Raw genomic sequence first — 6,000 nt, 5'->3', positions numbered from 1 at the left:
TCACTCGAACTATCCGAGTTCGACGTTCATTACGAATCCAGAAAGGCACTGAAGGCACAAGTGCTCGCCGACTTTCTCGCCGAGATGACTTTCCCAGCTGAGGAAAACCCTGAGGAATGGACCGTCTTCGTAGATGGGTCATCCAACTCCAAGGGAAGTGGAGCCGGAATAATCATCGAAGATAACAAATGTATCGTTGTCGAAATTTCCCTTGCTTTGTCTTTTCCTGTTACCAATAACACTGCAGAATACAAAGCCTTCTTAGCTGGCTTACGAACTACCAAAGACATGGGAGCTTGAAAGGTGAAAATCTCTACCGACTCGCAACTCGTGGCTTCCCAAGTCACGGGAGAGTTCCAGGTAAAAGAGGACCACCTCCAAAAGTACGTCCAGTTAGTACTATAGAAGATGAAAGAATTCGAAAACGTCGAAGTAATCCACGTTCCCCGCAAACAAAATACTCTGGCGGACATTCTTTCAAAACTCGCAAGTACACGAGCTGCGAACGGAAACAAAACAGTCATACAAGAGGTTCTCAGCGAGCCAAGCATCCAGGATAGAGGAGCTCTCCCTCTGGAGATCAACGCAATCATCGGAATGAAAGATTGGAGAGGACCCATATCTCGATACATAGAGAATGGCGAACTCCCAACCGACCCATAAGAAAAAACAAGGTTGAAACGAAGGGCCTGCTCGTTCACTTTAGTGGAGGGAACCTTGTACAAAAGAGGTTTCATCACTCCACTAATCAAGTGCCTGGGACCTAATGAGACCCAAGAAGTCCTTGCCGACATCCACGACGGCATTTGCGGACAACACCTTGGTGCAAAAGCTCTCGTGAAAAAGGTACTACGAGCAGGATACTATTGGCCTACTATGTTGAAAGACGCCCAAGATTACGTGAACCTTTGCGATAAATGCCAGCGACACGGGGACATGCACCTAGCACCCCCCGCTGAGCTGACATCATTGGTTTCCCCTTGGCCTTTCGCATGGTGGGGCATCGACCTTTTGGGACCATTCCCCAAAGCCGCAGGGCAACTCAAATATCTGGTAGTCGCAATCGACTACTCAACCAAATGGATCGAAGCCGAGCCCTTGGCCAAGATCACAGCTAAAAACATACTCCGCTTCTTCAAAAGAAATATCTTAGCAAGATTTGGAGTACCAGCGTTAGTAATATCCGACAATGGTACACAGTTCACGGACCAAAGGTTCCAGGACTACCTAAGGAATATCGGCATCAAACAAAGCTTCGCCTCCGTCGAACACCCTCAAGCCAACGGTCTCGCCGAGGCTGCAAACAGGGTCATTCTGCGAGGAATACGAAGAAGGCTAGACACGGCCAAAACTCAATGGGATGAGGAATTACACGCAGTCCTTTGGGCCTACAGAACTACACCCCACTCCACAACTGGCGAGTCACCTTTTCGACTCACGTACGGGACAGAGGCAGTCTTACCCATTGAGCTAACTGAACACACATGGCGTACTGTCGCCAGCACTGACTTCCTAGCCAACACGACAAATTTACGTCAAGAGCTCGAATTCGTCGACGAAGTCAGGATTGGGGCGACCTTGCGAGAAACAACGCTAAAACAAAAGATAGCCGCTCGTCACAGCAAAAAGGTCATTAGAAAAGAATTTGAAGTGGGCGATCTCGTCCTCCGGCGAAACCAGAAGGATTTCGAAGATGGGAAGCTCGCCGCTAACAGGGACGGTCCCTTCAGGATCCGGATGAAGACCGGGACGGGAGCTTACGGGCACGAAGACCTCCATCAAAACGCAATTCCAAGAACTTGGAATGCAGAAAAACTCGAAAAGTACTACACTTAGATGGCAAACATCGCCAACTTACTCTAATGTGCGTACTTAGTTCCACGCAATGGACTCATCGCTCCTCGTCGAACAAGTAAACGGAAGAGGAAAGTCGTGTCACTCCGAATCCAAAAAGAAAAAGGATAAGAGGGATTTACACAACAAACTCTCTTACTCCTCAGTATGTACGCTTACCGCTGCGACATCACTGCTCGGCATGTTAGGTAGAACCCCAGCTCGCGATGGGTGTTTCACGTCTCAGTGCGGTGAACTTAGCACAGTTCTCTCGTTCATCCACTGTACAAGTCCATAGCTTTGGACACGCATTCAGATAAACAATTTCTTGGATGTGCAATATTTCTGACTAATACTCCGCGTAAACAGTTAGAAAACTCCTGTCTGAGCTCTTCCTTGCAAAACTACGCAAAGGTAAAAACTTTCCAAACAAAGTAACTTATTACCTGGAAAGCAAAAGGCAAAACTTTGATTTCATCAAGCCAAAGTAACAAGTCGCTAGGCGGGCGTGTGAAACTCTCCAGTCATTAAGTCACTTCGTCGAAATAATGACTGGGGGGTAGTCCATCCCACCACAGCAAAACACACTTCGGCTCAAAAGCTTCGCAATTCAAAAGCGAACAACATCGCAAGTAGAAACAGTCTAGGGCATACAAATTAGTGCAGTCTGTCAAAAACACAAGACAGATAGATAGTTCGCTCTCGACAACAGCTAAGAGCATACGCGTTATTGCAATCTGTCAAACACACAAGATAGATAGATAATTCGCTCTCAAAACAGATACTTCACACAATATCAAAAAGCCTCACACGACGAGCATTCAAACTAAAAACATTATACTTGAAAACAAATCACACAAGTGTAATTGAGAATATTGCAATTGTATTATAAAGGATCTAAAACCACTAAGGGCGCACAATGTGATTACAAGTTTGGTTATGAAAATTACAAGACCTCATCAAGCCTGGGCTTCATCAACATGCCCATCTTCTTCTTCGGGATCAGGAGGCGGAGTGATCACCCCATCGCTCACCTCACTAAGGGGATGAATTCCTTCGACATTCAGCTCGATACCCGGGTTCACCACCTTCAGCTGAGCCACCGCCCGCTCAAACCCAAGCTTGACAGCGTCCACCAAGCTTCCTTCCAGCTCACCAATCCTGTCCACAAGGCCGGCGCGCCGCAGGACAGCAAGGTCTTCCGCCTCATCCTCTCCAGGAAGGTCCGCCTTTTTCAGAGCCTCCTCCAAAGACGCCTTCTCCTCCGCCAGCTTCCGGGAGGAGTTGGTTGCTTGCTCAAGAGCGGTCTGAGCCCCAGATAAATGCTCCTTCAAAGAGGCCAGTTGACGGTCACGCTCTTCAGCGACAGACCTCTTGCTCCTTTGATCCTCCTCAAGAGCAGCAACCTTGGCAGTCAAGGCATCCCTCTCCCGCACCAGAGCGTCAACCCGAACTTCACTGTCCAGGGAAGCGTTGTTCAGGGCAGCAGCAACCTCCAAAGCCTTCATGGTGGCAATAACCCCATCAGTTATCGCCTTACTCCGGCCAGCTGGACCCAGATCCTGGATGATCTTCAGCTCAGGATCATCCAAGAACAAGGTCGATTGAGGGCCACACAGCTCAGGTTCGGACCACACCTTCGGAAGCTGGAGGAAGCCTCCCTTCTCAGAGCGAACGGGGACGGCCTTGATCGGCGAGATTGGGTCCTCATAAGGCGTCCTCACCTCTGTCTCTTAGCAGAAACCTGCACCAGATCCTCAGAAGGCTCTTCTCCTTCCAAATCCACCACATGGCCAGAGGACGAGCCAGGAGCAGAACCGGCAATGAGATGCTCCAAGGATTGGACATCTTTCCGTTTCTTCTTGGCCGACAGCTTTCGGCTCGCCGCGTTCACAAGGGCCCCCAAGTCCTTCTTCATCTTCTCTCCAAACACAAACACAAAGAAAATTTCGTCAGTTAAGGGAAACAAATAAGAAGGCAACAAGAAGATCAGAGAAAAAAGAAAATAAACTACCAAGGTAGGCATCAGAATCATCAGAGGTCAACAACTCGTAAGTATTGATGAGGCGGGGCTCTGTTACTGGGGACCCGTTCGCACTTATCAAAGGGTTCCCCCGTCGGTCAGTCTTAACCCTCTGGGGAAAGGACTCGATGAAAGCCCAGAGTTGTTGATAGAGGCCCTTCTCCTCGTCAGTCAGATTGGCGACGGTTCGACCGAAGTCCCTCAGTTCATAGGCAAAATGATCCTAGGACCAGTACAGGTGGAAGAAAGGACGGCGCTCCTGCTTGCCATCTTTAGCGGCTTCCAAGAGGTTGTCTAAAGCAGCCGTACTTGACGGCCGTATCAAAAAGAAACGCTCTTTGAAGTTTAGGACCTTTCCGGCGAAAATCTCAAACATCTTCTGGGTCTGACAGAAAGAAACCCAATCCGCGCCCCGTTGCACGGTGAAGAAGGAGAAAAAGACATTCTATGAGGCGGGGATGTGAAGATAATCGCATAACAACTCGAAGGCCCTCATGAAGGCATAAGAGTTTGGATGAATCTGGGTGGGTGACAGTTTGGTCCGACGAAGCACCTCCCGCTGGAAATTAGAGAAGGGGAGCCGGAAACCCATGTCTTTGAAAACCACTTCATACATGGGAAAGATATAACTTTCATACTCCGAACTCACCCTGTTGGACGTGCTCGACAGAATTAGCTCCCAATCTCTCCCTTCTCCGATGATGTCAAAAGGGACTTCGTTCACACCATCGGTGGCAAACACAGATTCAGCCTCCAAGGCCTCCTCTCCTGGCCGCAAAACGACAGACGCAGCAACTCCCTCGTTTGCCATGATAGACCTGAAAAAAGCAAGGGAAAAAGTGAATCCAACATTCAGATCCACTCTTCCTTCACCCATCAGGTCGTCCACGGCAAGGAAGGGATCAAATCACTACCATTAGAAAACAAAGGGATCTAAAGGCTCAACTCACACATCGAGGAGACCTACCCCCAGCGAACAGACTTGAAGCTTATGAAAGAAACCTAAGCCTGTTGCCAATGTTTTTTCTAAACACTAATAGAAAACAAACAGCATATCTATAAAATCTTTTGATGCACGGTGGAAACCACCTAAACCAACGGCAGAAACCACCGAGTCAAACTACTTCTACCCTGGAAGCATGCACTCCTACAGTTTCTAAAAAAGACAGAAACTAAAAATGCAGAAGCAAAGAGATAAGTCATCAGAACTTTACCTGTGAAGGGGAAGGGGTTGAAGTTGCGATTGAAAGGCGAAAGCTCGGAAGAACTTTGCTTTTGGAAACTGTGGAAAATCTCTAAGTCTCTGAGGAATTTGAAATGCAGTGAAGTTCCAAACAACAGTGGAACTATTTATACTCGTTTCACAAACCACCCAAAAGTCACGAAGTCTATCCGGTGCATCCCTTCACTCGCGACTCTTCCTCCAAAACATGACTTCTACGGTCCAGATTCAATCAAACCTGTTCATCCAAGGGCCTTGATCCTTCACTACGGTTCTCCAAACGTCAGGATTCAATCAACGGTGATGATGACACCTCGGGAATTCAAACCGAGAACACGCTGGAAACTATAGGCACTCAAGTATTACTAATAGCTTTCACACGTGTCACTCAGAAACCAAAGGTCACGTCCCTTCAGCCTCTCCCTCGAGACGTTGGCATTAAAAGCGGAATGACATCCGACCAAACTTCTTGGCGAGGGAATCTTCCCATCTGACCTCATCCAGCTGGGCACGCATACGCCGGACTCAACTCCACCAACGGGCGAACTCACCTCGTTAGAGGGAGAGCAGTGCTTCGAGATAAGCGAACCCACTCGTCCTATTCTCCTAGAACTCTCTACCAACCTCGCAAACGATTCCCCAAACCAGGGATATGCTTAAGCTCGGCGAAGCAAGGTCCATCTTATCCTCTAACTAGGGGACACATATCAACAAGCTTTCCCTTGAGGTCGGCTTCAGGCGAACGAAACGAACACACTTAAGTCATCACTCTTCATCAAAAGTAACGACTTGGGGGGCTACTGTTCCGGACCGGCCAAAAGGATCCTTGGCCCATTAACTTAGGCCCAATATCATCCAAAGCCCAAACTCCACGTTTGGCATTATTGGTCGCAACACACCCTCTCTCCATGAGGGGGGTGCA

At 48.4% G+C, this 6,000-nt stretch overlaps 1 pseudogene; it reads right to left on the bottom strand.

Moving 5' to 3' along the window:
* Positions 1-2,792: 2,792 nt before the first annotated feature.
* On the bottom strand, positions 2,793-5,759 carry LOC146897130 (uncharacterized; annotated as a pseudogene).
* Between the last annotated feature and the right edge of the window lie 241 nt (positions 5,760-6,000).

The sequence above is a fragment of the Medicago sativa genome, chromosome 8 (genome assembly GCF_051527215.1).
Source record: "Medicago sativa cultivar Bolivia chromosome 8, Bolivia_mono, whole genome shotgun sequence".
Classification (NCBI taxonomy): domain Eukaryota; kingdom Viridiplantae; phylum Streptophyta; class Magnoliopsida; order Fabales; family Fabaceae; genus Medicago; species Medicago sativa.
Note: the sequence above shows the minus strand (reverse complement) of the source record. Positions and strands in the feature narration are given on the sequence as shown.